Here is a 17,619-nt window from a genome sequence, read left to right as displayed (position 1 = left end):
CCGTCGCGCATCCTAGAGGTTGCTGAGATGCACTCAAGTGTCCTATTCGACCTCCTGGTCATGTTGGCAATGGTGTTCAGCGCGATGCCCCCCGGTCCCCCTGGGGAGGTAGTGACTGGTTAGCGAAATGGCTTTGACTGGGGTGGTAATTGGATCTCGGCGCAGCTGATCGGTGAATTGTGCTCATGGAGCATGAAGGTCTCTGATCCTCATGAATCTCATTGACCTGACAGTGAGACGCTTTAAGCATGGCGGCGATCTTGGCAAGCTCGGGTGTTTGAGGGAAACGAGTGAGCTCATTAGCGGCTACTGCCAAATTTGCGCTTGGAGTCTTGAAGACGTCGTGGCCATCAACACGGAGAAATTCTTCGTCGAGGTCATGGTGGAGCGGGAGCGGTCTTCCTTGAGAATTGAGCCGATTATTCCAAGCGGCCTCAGCCCTCACATTGGCTGCCTTGTTTTCTCGCCGCTGCACATGGTTGACATTCTAGTTCTCCTGAGCAACGCGCTCCTCCTTGGTTTCACCGTTCCGAGGAGGGCTATCAATGTTGACGTTGAAGATCGCACCCCCCGGAAGGGTGGAAGGAGAAATTGCTCAGAGAAGGTTTCGGCGAGGGTCTCCGTAGAGCCCTGAGACTTAGAGCCTAGAGTTTCTTCCGGGATGGTCTGGAGGGGCACCCTAGGGCTCTAGCCTAAGTGTAGCTTGTTGACGGCTGGCGGAAGCTAGATGGTGACCTAATCGGCGAGTAGACGGGCGCAGTCCACCTGGTCGGCGAGTTTGCCCCTTAAGGCTTGTTGGTAAGCAGCGGTGACATTGGTGAACCTGAAGGGTAGGGACGTAACCCCTATAGTTTCCTGAGCAGCCTCTAATAGATCTAGATCAGAGGGTGGTCGGTGCTGAACTAGAGTGTCTAGAGCCGATTCGGCGATGGAGAGACAATCGGCAAGCTTTAGTCCGACCTGATCGATGGATTCGATCAGATCGTTGTTGTTGATCTGCCTCCTCTGGTAACCCAATCGGCAAGGTAGATTGATCGGCAGAGGGGTGTGAGATCAAGAACAAGAAGACAATAGAGACACACGAGTTACACAGGTTCAGGCCATCAGTATGACGTAATACCCTACTCCTGTGGTCTATTGGTTTGTATTAGCTATCGTATGATATGCCATGATTTTAGAGGGGGGCCCTGCCCGCCTTATATAGTCTAGGAGGTAGGGTTACAAGTCGGTTAGATCTGAGAGATAACCAAAAAGTAATAACTGATTACAGGAATCTTGGGATCATACATATCCTAACAGATCTCGTAGTATCTTCAGGATATCTTCCTGGTGTCTTGCGGCAGGTGCCGAGCAGAGTCGTGCCCCACAAGGCTTCGTCTTGTGGGTTGAGCCACCCCTAGGGGCGCAGCCCATGTGGCCTGACGTGGGTATCCGGGGTCGTACACCCCATAATATCAAATAATTCATCTTTAGTAGGTTCATCATCATCACTATCACTATCATTTTCACTATCATGTTCATTTTCACTTTCATCATCACAAGTTTGTACCTTAGTGGCCTTAGCCATGAAGCATGATGGAGTGTCAAAGAGAGAAGGTTTTTCATTGATTGCAATGCTAGCAAGTGCCTTCTTCTTGGTGGTCTTGTCATCATCACTATCATCATCATCATCACTTGAGGAAGCATCACTATCCTAAGTAACCACATATGAACCACCCTTCTTCTTCTTGAAGGTCATCTTATCCTTCTTCTCTTTCTTTACCTTCTTGTCCTTCTTCTTGTTCTTCTTGTTATCATCATCATTGTCACTATTGTATGGACATTGAGCAACAAGATGATCTTTACTTCCACACTTGAAGCACCTTCTTAACTCTTCTTTGTTCTTGGATGAAGACTTCTTTCTTCTAGCATGGTAGCCCTTCTTCACCATGAACTTGCCAAATCTCTTGACAAATAGAGCCATCTTCTCATTATCATCATCATCCCATGAATCATCATCTTCACTTGTTGTTTCTTGCTTAGCTTTGCCCTCGGATGATGTGGCCTTGAATGCCACGCTCTTCTTCTTATTATCCCTCTTCTCCCTCTTTTCTTCCTTCTCATCATCATCTCTATGAGCATCATCGGTCATAATATCTCCCAAGATTTGGTTTGGTGTCATTATGTCCAAACCGGTCCTCACTAGCAAGGTGACCAACATTCCAAATCTTGCGGGTAAACATCTCAATAACTTATTAGAGAAGTCCTTGTCCTCTATCTTCTCACCAAGTGCTTTGAGATCATTGACAAGCACTTCCATCCAAAGGAACATGTCTAACACACTCTCATCCTCCTTCATCTTGAAGCTTGCAAACTTCTCTTTAAGAATGTATGCCTTTGCACCCTTCACGGCTTGAGTGCCCTCAAATGATTCCTCCAACTTCTTCCATGCCTCATGAGCTCTCAATGTTCTTGATTTGCTCAAATGTTCTCTCATCCAAAGCATCATGGATGGCACTAAGAGCAATGTCATTATTTTGAAGTAGTATTTCTTCGGTGGTGGTGGGAGCCTCTTCATCTTCAATCTCAATCTTTGTCTCTACTACCTTCCAAACCTTCCTATTGATTGACTTGATATAAGTTGTCATCTTAGATTTCCAATAGGGATAATTTGAGCCATCAAATTAGGGTAGCTTCTTGGTGTTGTTGATTTGAGTCATTTTTACACCGAAGGTTGTTAAGCCTCAAATCATGGTGACCTCGGCTTCGATACCACTTGAAAGGTCCTAATGGCTAGAGGGGGAGTGAATAGCCTAATAAAAATTTCTACAACAACACTTAACAAAATGGTTAGACAATTATGAGGCGAAGCAAGTGTTGCGCTAGCCTACTCAAAATGCAAGCGACCTACCACAATTCTAGTTTAGATAGTATCTATTCACACAATAGCTATAACACTACCCTATGTTAGTGTGCTCTCAAAGGCTAACTAAAAAGCTACACCAACCAAGCTAGCAAGCTCTCACAACTAGCTACACTAAAGAGCTTGACAACTAGTTTGTGGTAATGTAAAGAGAGTGATAAAGAAGGTTATACCGCCGTGTAGATGAAGGAACCAATCAATCACAAGGATGAATAACAATGAAGACCAATCACCTCAGAATCAATGATGAACACAATGATTTTTTACTGAGGTTCACTTGCTTACCGGCAAGCTAGTCCTCGTTGTGGCGATTCACTCACTTGGAGGTTCATGCGCTAATTAGCTTTACACGCCAAACCCTCAATAGGGTGCCGCACAACCAACACAAGATGAGGATCACACAAGCCACAAGCAATCCACTAGAGTACCTTTTGGCTCTCCGCCGAGGAAAGGTCAAGAACCCCTCACAATCACCATGATCGGAGCCAGAGATAATCACCACCCTCCGCTCAACGATCCTCGCTGCTCTAAGCCATCTAGGTGGCGGCAACCACCAAGAGTAACAAGCGAATCCCGCAGCGAAACACGAACACCAAGTGCCTCTAGTTGCAAACACTCAAGCAATGCACTTGGATTCACTCCCAATCTCACAAAGATGATGAATCAATGATGAAGATGAGTGGAAGGGCTTTGGCTAAGCTCACAAGATTGCTATGTCAATGCAAATGGCCAAGAGAGTGAGCTTGAGCCGGCCATGGAGCTTAAATAGAAGCCCTCATGAAATAGAGCTGTTGTACCCCTTCACTGGGCACAACTCGGAGTGACCGAACGCTAGACCTCAGCGTCCGATCATGTGATGCACACCATGTGTTCCTCTCTTCAAATGTTGTGCGCCCGATCTCAATGGTCAGAAGACCACCGAATGCAACAGCTAACAGTGACCGGACGCTGAACCCCTAGTGTTCGGTCATTTCTAGTAAGCTTACAAAAACAATTTTTCTCGCCCGGACGCGTCTGGTCACATGGTGTCTTCCTCTGCGCTGCCATGTTAGCATAACCGGACGTAGCCTTCCAGTGTCCGGTCACTGAGTGACCCATCATCCGGTCATGAGACCAAAATGCATGCCCTCTGCTGCCACTGACCGAAAGCACCGGTCCAACCAAGACCAGCGTCCGGTCACTTACAGTGACCTCCATCTTTTCTGTCTAGGGCGCCGGTGGCACCGTCGGACTGTACACAAGGCTATACATAAGTTGAAGGTCTTGACTTTAGAGAAACATATGCCCCGGTTGCTAGATTGGAAGCAATTAGGATCTTGCTAGCCTATGCTTGTGCCAACAACATCAAACTCTATCAAATGGATGTTAAGAGTGCATTTCTCAATGGTTACATCAATGAAGAAGTATATGTTGAGCAACCTCCTAGTTTTGAAGATGATAAGAAGCCCAACCATGTGTACAAGTTGAAGAATGCTTTGTATGGCTTGAAGCAAGCTCCTAGAGCATGGTATGAGAGATTGAGGGACTTCCTACTCTCTAAAGGGTTCACAATGGGCAAGATTGACACCACTCTTTTCATCAAGAAGATTGGAAAAGATCTATTTGTGTTACAAATATATGTTGATGATATCATATTTGGATCAACCAATCAAGACTTTTGTGAAGAATTTGGAAAGATGATGGCTAATGAGTTTGAGATGTCCGTGATTGGAGAGTTGAGTTACTTTCTTGGTCTTCAAATCAAGCAATTGAAGAATGGTACATTTGTGAGTCAAGGCAAGTATATCAAGGACATGATTAAGAAGTTTGGCATGAGTGATAGCAAAGTCATTAGCACACCAATGGAAACAAATGGCAACTTGGATAGTGATGCAAGTGGCAATATGGTGGATCAAAAGTTGTATCGGTCCATGATTGGAAGCGTACTCTATGTGACCGCATCAAGGCCAGATGTCATGTTTAGTGTATGCATGTGTGCAAGATTTCAAGCCTCACCAAGAGAAAGTCATTTGAAGGCTACAAAGAGGATATTGAGGTACTTGAAGCATACACCAAATGTTAGTTTATGGTATCCCAAAGGAGCAAAATTTGAGCTAGTTGGTTACTCCGACTCGGACTATGCGGGATGCAAGGTTGAAAGGAAGAGCATCTCAAACACATGTCAATTGTTAGGAAGATCACTTGTTTCATGGTCATCAAAGAAGCAAAATAGTGTTGCATTATCAACCGCCGAAGCCGAATACATATCCGCCGGTAGTTGTTGTGCACAAATACTTTAGATGAAGGCCACTTTGAGTGACTTCGGAATCAAGTTCAAGAAAGTGCTATTGCTATGTGACAATGAGAGTGCAATCAAGTTGACAAACAATCCGGTTCAACATGCAAGAACAAAGCATATTGATGTTCACCACCATTTCATAAGAGATCACCAACAAAAAGGTGACATTTACATTGAGAGTGTAAGCATTGAAGATCAACTTGCCGATATATTCACCAAGCCATTGGATGAGAAAAGGTTTTGCAAGCTAAGGAATGAGTTAAACATATTGGATTTCTCAAATATGTGTTGATGCACCCCCCACTTATATGACATGCCTTTCCTTCGAGCTATTCAAGGTAAAAGTTGATTGACATGACATACATCCTTGCTAAGGACATGTTTAGTGTATCTAGTCACATTTTCAATTTTATTAGGACCTTTCAAGTGGTTCAATTTTATTAGGCTCATTCATGAAAATCAAATAAATTTGATGTTTATATGGTACCACTATTGCTTCTATGCTTGACTTAATCTAGTGGTAGCATATGACATGCTTGTGGGCTTGTAAACCTAGTGTTTGATCTAGAAAATGAACTCTAAGTGTTTAACTCAACATGGTACAAGATAACCCTTATTTGGAGGTGTGAAGAAGCTTGTCCTTGGATCAAACCGAGTTAAATATCTTTGGTAAATGATCTAGATTAGACCAAACTTAGGAAAATGATCCTCATCCCATTGATTGACATTGATAATCTCTACCTATCTATATTTTAAACCTTTGTGGTCATTGATGACAAAGGGGGAGAGAAACAAAGATATAGGGGGAGAAATAACGAAGATATTAGTACATGGAGAGAAAGAAGTGTACTAAGATGGTGAAAACACAACAAAGGGGGAGAACTTGACAAAAGGGGAGAAATAATATGACAAAAGAAAGGGATCAATTAATATTTTGAGCACACAAGTAGGGGGAGTAAGCTCATGAACTTGTATGGTGCATTTCATATGTTTGCTTGCATGGCATAAGTTTTAAAATTCCAATATCCATGCTTGTGTGATGTATGCTAGTTGTAAGATTGAATGATGAAATGAAATCACTAGATAATTTTCGTTTCCAAGTAAAGTTTTTACAAGTGATATCTTTTCAAAGTATGTTTCCAAGTGGTATAAAGCTAACCATGGTGCTAAGGATGGTATAATGGTGCACTCCGATAGGTATCACGCTTCAAAGGTCCATCTTTTATACCTTAGCATCATTTGGTAGACATTGTCTCCTATATTTCCTATCTAAGCATATGTGCAAGCTATAATCTAAACTCTTAGCACATATGTAGGGGGAGCAATTGCTACCATTTAGGGTTCATGAAACTTGTCCATATTTTTTTATACATGGTAAATATGCTTGGGCAAGCAACATGGATTCAATCAAATTTCAATTCATATCTTTGTGAAAAGGTTGTCATCAATTACCAAAAAGGGAGAGATTGAAAGCTCTAGTTTGGTTTTGGTGAATTGATGAAACCCTAAGTGCTAACCTAGTTTATCAAGTGATCATGAGATAGGTAGCACGCTCCAAGTAGTAAAGCAAATGAAGATCATAACATGATGTTGATGATGCCATGGTGATGATCAAGTGCTTGGACTTGGAAAGAAGAAAGAGAAAGCCAAAAAGCTCAAGGCAAAGGTATAAACCATAGGAGCTATTTTGTTCTAGTGATCAAGACACTTAGAGAGTATGATCACATTTAGGTTTGATAGCCATACTATTAAGAGGGGTGAAACTCGTATTAAAATGCGGTTGTCAAAGTGCCACTAGATGCTCTAACTCATTGCATATGCATTTAGGATCTAGTGGAATGCTAACACATGTGCACAAGGTGATACACTTAGTGGTTGGCACATTTGAGCAAGAGTGAAGAAGTTAGAGGTGAAAAAGAGTTAGTCTCGCTGGTCACAAGGTGACCGGACGCTGGTCACAGAGGAACCGGCATGTCCGGTCAGTTGTGGCAGCAAAGACACTAGCGTCGATCAAATGACCAGACATTGGGTCTTGGACTGATCGGACACTGAGGTCTAGGGTCTAGTCCTATTGTTGGGCAGCGTAGAGAAAAGTCACTGAGAGACCGGATGCTTGGAGGGTCCGGTCAAGCATGACCGGACGCGTCCGATCAAAGAAAATCATTTCTGGAACCTTACTGGAAATGACCAGACGTTGGAGGCTGAGCGTCCAGTCAGTTTGTGTGCTACGTCCGATTAGCTGATGACCATTGAAATCTGATGAAAAGTATTTGAAGCAGGGGACACGTGGCGTGAATCACGTGACCAGAAGCTGAGGGCCAATGTCCGATCAATCGAACTGGAGCGTCCGATCACCCCGTGTTGTGCCCAATGAAGGGGTACAACGGCTCTATTTCATGGGGGCTTCTATTTAAGCCCCATGGCCAGTTGAAGCTCACACCTTTGGTAATTTTCTTTGACATAGCAACCTTGTGAGCTTAGCCAAAGCCCTCCCACTCATCTCCATCATTGATTCATCATCTTTGTGAGATTGGGAGTGAATCCAAGTGCATTGCTTGAGTGATTGCATCTAGAGGCACTTGGTGTTCATGTTTCACGGTGGATTTTGCTTGTTACTCTTGGTGGTTGCCGCCACCTAGATGGCTCAGAGCAGCGAGGATCATCGAGCGGAGGGTGGTGATTGTCTTCGGCTCCGATAGTGGTGATTGTGAGGGGTTCTTGACCTTTCCCCGATGGAGAGCCAAAAGATACTCTAGTGGATTGCTCATGGCTTGTGTGATCCTCATCTTGTATTGGTTGTGCGGCACCCTATTGAGGGTTTGGCGTGTGAAGCCAATTAGCGTGTGAACCTCCAAATGAGTGAATCGCCACAATGAGGACTAGCTTGTCGGCAAGCAAGTGAACCTCGGTAAAAAATCATTATGTTTATCATTGATTCCGAGGTGATTGGTCTTCATTGTTATTCATCATTGTGATTGATTGGTTCATTCATCTACACGGTGGTATAACCTTCTTGATCACTCTCTTTACATTACCGCAAACTAGTTGTCAAGCTCTTTAGTGTAGCTAGTTGTGAGAGCTTGCTTGCTTGGTTGGTGTGGCTCTTTAGTTAGCCTTTGAGAGCACACTAACATAAGGTAGTGTCATAGCTATTGTGTGAATAGATACTATCTAAACTAGAATTGTGGTAGGTGGCTTGCATTTTGAGTAGGCTAGCGCAGCACTTGCTTCATCTCATAATTGTCTAACCATTTTGTTAAGTGTTGTTGTAGAAATTTTTATTAGGCTATTCACCCCTCCTCTAGCCATTAGGACCTTTCACCGATGCTATGGGAAGGCAGCCCATTGGGCAAAGGAGTGACCAAATTGCAAGCAGGAGAAGAAGGCTGAGGCTCATTTAGCGTAGGCTGATGAGGATGATGAGACCACTCTCCTGATAGCGACGTTCTGTGCACTACACGATGTTGTGGCAAAGGAGAAGGGAGAGGTGATGGCAGTGGAAGGGCACGACAAGGCTTTGAGAGCTATCAACCTTGATGAAGCGCATGCCCAAGTCCACCTCAGACATGTGGGTGGCGAGCAGGAGCAGCGGTGGTACCTAGACTCTGGTGCCAGCAACCACATGATGGGCTCTAAGGAAGCCTTCTTCGAGATCGATGGCAACGTGACTGGCACAAGTTCGATGACGGCTCAAGGGTGGCGATCCAAGGGCATATCACCATCATCTTCAGGTGCCAGAATGGTGAGCACCGTGCGTAGATGGATGTGTACTACATCTCGTAGCTGCGTTCAAGCATCGTCAGCATTGGGCAGCTAGACGAGCGTGGATGCGAGGTACTGATCGAAAGCGGGATCCTAAAGATTTGGGATCGGGAGCGGCGTCTTCTCATGAAGGTAAAACGTCCACGTAATCAATTGTACCTTCTCGACTTGAAGGTGGAGCAGCCGGTGTGCCTGGCAGCATAGCACACCGAGGAGCCGTGACTGTGGAATGCCCGGTTTGGCCATCTCAGCTTCGACACGCTCGGTCGGCTAGAGAAGATGGTTCGAGGGCTGCCCCCACATCAAGCACGTAGGTGAGCTGTGTGATAGCTACTTGGCCGGAAAGCAGAGGAGGCTATCGTTCCCAAAGGCGGCCAAGTATCACGCGGCGGACACTCTCGAGCTTGTCCACGACAATCTCTGCGGCCCAATCATGCCAGCCACAAACGGTGGTCGGCGGTACTTCCTCCTGCTCATAGATGATTGCAGTCGCTATATGTGGCTGCAACTCCTGACAAGCAAGGACGAGGTGGTGGAGGCAATCAAGAAGTTCAAGGGCGTGCGGAGGCGGAATGCGGCAAGAAGCTGCGCATGCTACAGACTGATCGTGATGGCGAATTCACTTCGGTGGAGTTCGCTATGTACTGTGCGGGTCAAGGTGTGGTGCGACACCACACCGTGTCGTACTCGCCACAGAAGAATAGCGTGGTGGAGCTACAGAACCAGACGGTGGTCGGCATGGCTTGATCCATGATGAAGGCCAAGAGCATGCCGATAAGGTTCTAGGGTGAGGCGGTGACCACGGTGGTGTTCATCCTCAACCACGCGCCCATAAAGACCACCTTCCAAACTTTCCTATTGATTGACTTGATATATATTGTCATCTTAGCCTTCCAATAGGGATAGTTTGAGCCATCAAATTAGGGTGGCTTCTTGGTATTGTTGATTTGAGCTATTTTTACACTGAAGGTTGTTAAGCCTCAAATCACGATGACCACGGCTCTGATACCACTTGAAAGGTCCTAATGGCTAGAGGGGGGTGAATAGCCTATTAAAAATTTCTACAACAACACTAAGACAAATGATTAGTCAATAAGATGGCGAAGCGAATTTTGTGTTAGCACTATACTTGGGGTTGCAAGCCACCTATCCAATTCTATTTTCTATGATCTCTAGTATATCACAACAAAGCTATGTCACTAATATACACCTAGGTGATCAACCTAGTGAAAGTAATACAATTAAATGAAACACTATCTAGTCTTAACTACCACTAGCTCTATCCAAGTGACGATATAATGAAATACAAGAGAGTGGTAGAAAGATATACCGCCGTGGCAAGTGACCAAGGAGACAATCAAGACAATGATTTTTCCTCCGAGATTCACTTGCTTGCCGGCAAGCTAGTCCCCATTATGGCGATTCACTCACTTGGAGGGTTACGCGCTAATTGGCATCACACGCCAAACCCTCAATAAGGTACCGCACAACCAACACAAGATGAGGATCACACAAGCCACGAGCAATTTACTAGAATACTGAAAGCTCTAGTTTGGTTTTGGTGAATTGATGAAACCCTAAGTGCTAACCTAGTTTATCAAGTGATCATGAGATAGGTAGCACATTCCAAGTGGTGAAGTAAATGAAGATCATGACATGATGATGGTGATGATCAAGTGCTTAGACTTAAAAAGAAGAAAGAGAAAAACAAAAAGCTCAAGACAAATGTATAATTGGTAGGAGTCATTTTATTTTGGTGATCGAGACACTTAGTGAGTGTGATCACATTTAGGATCGATAGTCGTACTATTAAGAGGGGTGAAACTCGTATTGAAATGCGGTTATCAAAGTGACACTAGATGCTCTAACTCATTGCATATGCATTTAGGATCTAGTGGAGTGCTAGCACCCTTGAAAATATTTGTGAAAATATGCTAACACATGTGCACATGGTGATACACTTGGTGGTTGGCATATTTGAGCAAGGGTTAGGAACTTCACCGATGGACAGTCCGACGGTGCCACTGGCGCCCTATACAGAAAAGACGGAGGTCACTATGAGTGACCGGATGCTGGTCTCGGTAGGACCGGCGCGTCCAGTCAGTAGAAGTAGCGAAGACACTGGCGTCGGTCTCTGACCGAACGCTGGGTCACTTTGTGACCAGACGCTGGAGGGTTGCGTCCGATCCTACTGACGTGGCAGCGTACAGGGGAGACGTTGTGTGATCGGATGCTGGGTGAGTCCGATCGAGCATGACCGGACGTGTTCGGTCATGATTTCCTATTTCTAGATGCTTACTGGAAATGACCTGACACTGAGGTCCAGCGTCCGGTCACTTAGCAGCAGCGCGTCCGGTCATCACTTGACCGTTGGGATCAGGCGCTCAGTATTTGAAGAGAGGGGACACGTGGCGTGCATCGCACGACCGGACGCTGGGGTCCTATGTCAGATCGATATGACCAGAGCATCCGGTCACCCCGTGTTGTGCCCAGTGAAGGGGTACAACGGTTCTATTTCGTGGGGACTTCTATTTAAGCCGCATGACTGGCTCAAGCTCACTCTCTTGACCATTTGCATTGACATAGCAACCTGATGAGCTTAGCCAAAGCCCTCCCACTCATCTCCATCATTGATTCATCATCTTTGTGAGATTGGAAGAGAATCCAAGTGCATTGCTTGAGTGTTTGCATTTAGAGGCACTTGGTGTTCGTGTTTCGCTGCGAGATTCACTTGTTACTCTTGGGGGTTGCCGTCACCTAGACAGCTTGGAGCAGCGAGGATCGTCGAGCAGAGGTTGGTGATTATCTCCGGCTTCGATCGTGGTGATTATGAGGGGTTCTTGACCTTTTTCCGGTAAAGAGCCAAAAGAAATTCTAGTGAATTGCTCGTGGCTTGTGTGATCCTCATCTTGTATTGGTTGTGCGGCACCCTATTGAGGGTTTGGCGCGTGATGCCAATAGCGCGTGAACCTTCAAGTGAGTGAATCGTCACAACGAGGAGTAGCTTACCGGCAAGCAAGTGAACCTCGATAAAAAATTATTGTGTTCATCATTTGATTCTAAGGTGATTGACTTTCATTAGTATTCATCCTTATGATTGATTGGTTCACTCCTCGACACGGCGGTATAACTATCTTGCTCTCTTTACAATATCGCAAACTAGTTGTCAAGCTCTTTAGTGTAGCTAGTTGTGAGAGCTTGTTAGTTTGGTTAGTGTGGCTCTTTAGTTAGCATTTGAGGGTGCACTAACTTAGTGTAGTGACATATCTATTGTGTGGATAGAAATCATATAAACTAGAATTATGGTAGGTGACTTGCAATTTTAGTAGGCTAGCGCAACACTTACTTTGTCTCATAATTGTCTAACCGGTTTGTTAAGTGTTGTTGAAGATACTTTTAATAGGCTATTCACCCCCTCTCTAGCTATTAGGACTTTTCAAGTACCTTTTGGCTTTTCGCTGGGGAAAGGTCAAGAACCCCTCACAATCACTACGATCGGAGCCGGAGACAATCGCCAACCTCCGTTCGATGATCCTTGCTGCTCCAAGCTGTCTAGGTGGCGGCAAACACCAAGAGTAACAAGTGAACCCCGCACCGAAACAAAACACCAAGTGCTTCTAAATGCAAACACTCAAGCAATGCACTTGGATTCTCTCCCAATCACACAAAGATGATGAATCAATCATGGAGATGAGTGAGAAGGCTTTGGCTAAGCTTATAAGGTTGCTATATCAATGCAAATGGCTAAAGAAGTGAGCCAGAGCCGGCCAAACGATATTTATAGACACCCCCAAACAATAGAGTCGTTGGCTCAATTATTGGGTTGACTGCAGGACGACCGGACGCACAGGTCGTGTGCACCAGACACGTCCAGTGTGGTGACCGGACGTGTTCGGTCGCAGCCAGACCGCCACGTGTCCCTTTCAAATTGTTTAGCCATTGGCGCCCAACGGCTATCTCTGTGCACAGTAAAACTACATGATCGGACGTGCTGTTAGAAAATGACCGGACGCGGGAGACGCAGCGTCCGGTCGAGTCCAGAGAGCTCCCAGAGCCGCTCTGGGCTGACCGGACACGTTCGATCACACCAGACTGGACGCTCTCAACGTCCGATCAATTATAGCTAAAAACCCGAGACTTACTGGTTTACAGTGGCGACTGGACACGTCCGATCTCTCTTTGCAATTCTGCTTCGGACTAAATCACTTTGACCTGACGCTGATCGGAAACTCGTCTGCGTCCGGTCCGGTATAGCCCAAAACAAGTGAGCAGCAGGCGCATGAGTGCACTAGAGCCTGCAGGAGAATGCACAGGTCCTCAATTTAGTCCCACCTCGCCTCCGTAGAGAACAGAGAAGCAAACATGTGGCTATATAAACACATCAGGGTAGAACACAACTGTAAAAATGAGGTCTTGTTGCGGGCACGGGCAACACGTTGTGTATTCGTGACCAGAATGGGCATGGGTCTGGCACAAGATTAAATCCGTGATGAGTCATGGGTTTTTTTGCGGGTACGTTTTATATTAACGGGCATGTGGGTTTGGGCAGGCTAAACCCAGTGGGTTTGTGCCCGTTGCCATCTTTAGACTGCAGCAGGCACCAGGCAGCGCCGGGCTGCCCCTTCCGCCCGCACCGGTTCGCCGCGCCGACACACGCACACAGAGTCAAGTCTGGTATGCCATATTGGCACCAGCTACTGTACAAGGGTTGATATTTTTTTTTAGAACAACAAGGCCTTGTTTAGATTACAAGTTTTTTCACTCTCTCTCTATCACATCAAATCTTTGAACACATACATAAAGTATTAAATGTAGATAAAAAAATAACTAATTACAATTATAAATTACAAAACGAATCTTTTGAGCCTAGTTAAGTCATAATTGGACAATAATTATCAAATACAAATAAAAATACTACATTATCAAATACTAATTCCTAACTTTAATCTAAATAAGTTCCAGGCTTTTGAGGCTTCAATGCTTGTCAACTTCACGACGCGATGGAGAGAGGGCATGAAATGAAAGCAGACAGAAACAGGCGTGGGCCCCCGGTTGGCTTCTCTTCATCTCTCGTCTCGTCACTCCGGTTGGTTGCTGCCTTCTGGTGTTTGGTGTGGTGCGTGAGAAGATGCGGACGCGACGGCGACCGCGGGTCAACGGACCGGGCCAGTCTTGCCTGTTTACTCGGTCAGTCATCGCTTTGACATTTCCTTTTCAGTGGACTGGTGGAGCGGCTGAAGGAGGTAACATTTTTTTCTCTCTTTCGGTGCTCTGCATCCACAACCAGGAGCAGGAGGCTTTTTGCACAGTGTTTTTCTTTTGTTTTATTTATATTAATTTTGGAACGGGCACCCGACGGCACAACGCAGTGGTCAGCAAGATAGCGCACGAGCCCGGCCGTTTCTTTGACTCGCTCACTGGACCACTAGATCTAGAACTTGACAGCTGTCTCAGCGCTTGACAGTGGACCCAATCAGCAAGATACAGGCGCTACAAGTCTAATCCCACTCAAACTTTACCGCAAACCATAGTTCTGTACTTGGTTGAACTTTTTTTTTTAACTTTGCTTAAGCACTAAGCATAGAGAACCATAACAACGGTGGCGAAACTAAACTAGATTTGAGGAGGTGTACTTACCTTGTGGATATATATACATTTGTGGTAGGGGTGCATATATGATAAACTTTTACCCAAATAAACTATTTTTGCAAATTTTACGGGGTGCATTTGCACCCCTAAGAATAACACAGCTTCGCCTTTCCATACCAAAAAGGGTCATATACAAGAAGAAAATACGATATACGTGAAAGATGAAAGAAAACGAGGGTTGGTGACGTCATAAGTAGCCTGCCAAGCTTAGAACACACTGGCGTGCATTCATCCCGATGTGTTTCTGTTGGACGAGCGTTCCACGACGACAGACATGCTAGTCCCTATCAAATTTGACTAAAACAAGTTGAAACCGTTTAGGACCGTTTTCAAAACTGGCTAACAACATCTCCACCGGTATGTCTAAGATTTACTCTCTAAATCATTATTTAAAGAGTTATTTAAGTAAAAAAACATTTTCTATAACTTTATACCCTCGAACAACTTTTCTACAAATTGTGCCCACTCTAGAGAGCCATCATTGCTGACTATCTTTAACTAGCGAGAAATCTAAAATAGAGGATATATATATTTGACGATCTAATTAAAGAGGTTATTGGAGTGTATTTTTTCCACCAAAATCTCTTATCCTTATAAATTAGGAGGGATAAGCCAAATTTTATAGAGGCGTTGGAATGACCGCCTAGCTTTTTCTAACTTTCTACGAAGAAACATTTTTATACTAATTTCATAAAGTGATTATATGAAAAGATAATGTTTTCTAATTTTTCCAAGCTTTGTATTTTAAAGCATGAGGTTGTGATCTCTGCTAAGTTGTTGTTGCTCGAGAGGCTGTAAAGTAAGCGCCCATTTTGTATAACCCTAGCTCTAAGATCTATAATGGATCTGTAGTTTGTAAACTAAATTAAAGCGGTTTAAATATTTATATTTACTCTAAAATATAAACGCGATGAGTAGTGTAAATCCACTTGACATGCTTACACCGTTAGATCTGAGATTTTCTAGGGCTACAAATACTTGGCTCCATGAAATCCATAGATTTGAGCATTGTCGGTAAGACCTAAATAGCCCCGTACTACAATGAGAGAACTTTTGACAACGCATATTTCAGCAGGTACGTACATGACAAAATGGCTACCCGAAAGGCTCAAACCAGTTTTGTCCACACGGTGCACGGCGGCGCGTCAAAAGGCAATATGAAGTTTTGTTATAGAAAATAGTAATAGTAGAAGGGCACACACGAGTTCGCACCGCGGCGGGGGAAGAGCTCTAGCTCGGTTGGCATGCGTTGCGGGTGTGCACGCTACCCACCAGCGTTCGACGTGTGGTGCCACAAGGGGACTGCGACGCACCCGTCGCCTACCGAGCCTTCATGTCTGTGGTGATCTCTCCAAGAACATGTCTTCGTATCCGTATATAGTTATAGGTATGGTTGTGTATAAATGGTGTGAGTGAGATGCGCGTGTGTAGTATAATCTACTCAATCCATCCCAAATTGTAAGACGTTTGACTTTTTTGATACCAAGTTTGACCACTCGTCTTATTCAAAAATTTGTGTAAAATATCACTTCTTTCGTCGTGGTTTGGTTTATTAATAAAAATTCTTCGAGAATGATTTAAATTTGACTATATTTGCACAAATTTTTTGAATAAGACGAGTGGTCAAACTTGAGGCCAAAAAAGTCAAACGTCTTATAATTTGGAATGAAGGGAGTAGATGAGAAGGTGTAAAAAAAACGTCACGTCGCACAGCAAAGTCGACGCCGCAGCGCCGCGCACTCCCTGCGGTCGTCTTCTGAGCACAAGATCACAGGGGCCCGCAGGCACGGACCCCACCCCAAGTCCCCAACCCACGCCTGCGGTCTGCGGAACCCGGCCTGCCGTGCAACTGACGTCTGGATCCCGGGAGTCCGCTGTCCCCACGCGTCCGATGGATAGGGCTCCGGGGCATCCGACGCGGAGCGGGTGCGCGTGTAGCCGACTAGCCCGGACTAGGACAGGAGTAGCCGTGTAGCGGCCGAGATATTTTTTCGGTGCCTGAAGAGTGCAGCCTGCTTGCCTGCTGTGCCTTTTGCAGTATGGCCCCTCCGAGTCCACGGTATTACCAACCGTCAGGCGCAACGGCAACGGTTGATTATTCGTACCGTGTACTGTGCAGTGGGGATTTTATATTCGTGCACGAAATTTGACGTGACGACTAACGAGACGATGACGCAGTTTTGATCAGCGGGGATTTTTGGGATTTTTTTTTCCTCCGATACCTTTATCTTCTGCGATGACGACCCATATTCGATTTGTTCGATTTTTTTTAATGAAATAGTATTTTTTTTTCACAATAATTTAGCTAAAACAATATTTTTAATTAGTTTCAGTTAAATTTTGGACCAGAGAACCGGGGCCTGGTTCACTTTGCAAATTTTTTGAACTCGATAAATAGTACCACTTTCGTCTTATTTGGTAAATATTGTCCAATCATAGACTAACTAGGCTCAAAAGATTCATCTCGTGATTTCTAACTAAACTATGTAATTAGTTATTTTTTTATCTACATTTAATACTCTATACAAACTGCTAAAAATTAATGCGATAGAGAGAGTGAAAAAACTTAGAATTTGGATGGCATCTAAACGAGGCCCGGGCCGATAAGTTTTGATGACGTGACGTCTTCCAGTAGCACTGGGTAGGCTACTAGTAGGAGCACTGTACAGACCTCGTTCCAGACCCCGAACTTCCAAAGGGTTTGGCGTGGACATGGCTGAGCCGCTGATCGAGTCAAGAACGAGCCAGGATAACTGCCACCAACCGCCCTTCTCTACACCCTGGTCTAGTTGCAACTACCGCACGGTGTGGTGCATAGTATTTCTTTCACACATACCTACCGTTTTCTAAATGTAAATTCCTAATCCATATATATAAACTTATTTATTTATGTATTACCGTACGATCCGATTGTGGATGGTGCACATAGTTTTCCTATGATTTTCTTGCTGTATTCTTCATTGTGCAACTTTTAAAGTCCCAACTTTAACCTAGAACATCCGCTGTGTGGCAATGACACCACTATGGT

Source organism: Miscanthus floridulus, chromosome 8 (assembly GCF_019320115.1).
Source record: "Miscanthus floridulus cultivar M001 chromosome 8, ASM1932011v1, whole genome shotgun sequence".
Classification (NCBI taxonomy): Eukaryota; Viridiplantae; Streptophyta; class Magnoliopsida; order Poales; family Poaceae; genus Miscanthus; species Miscanthus floridulus.
This window is presented reverse-complemented; position numbering follows the sequence as displayed.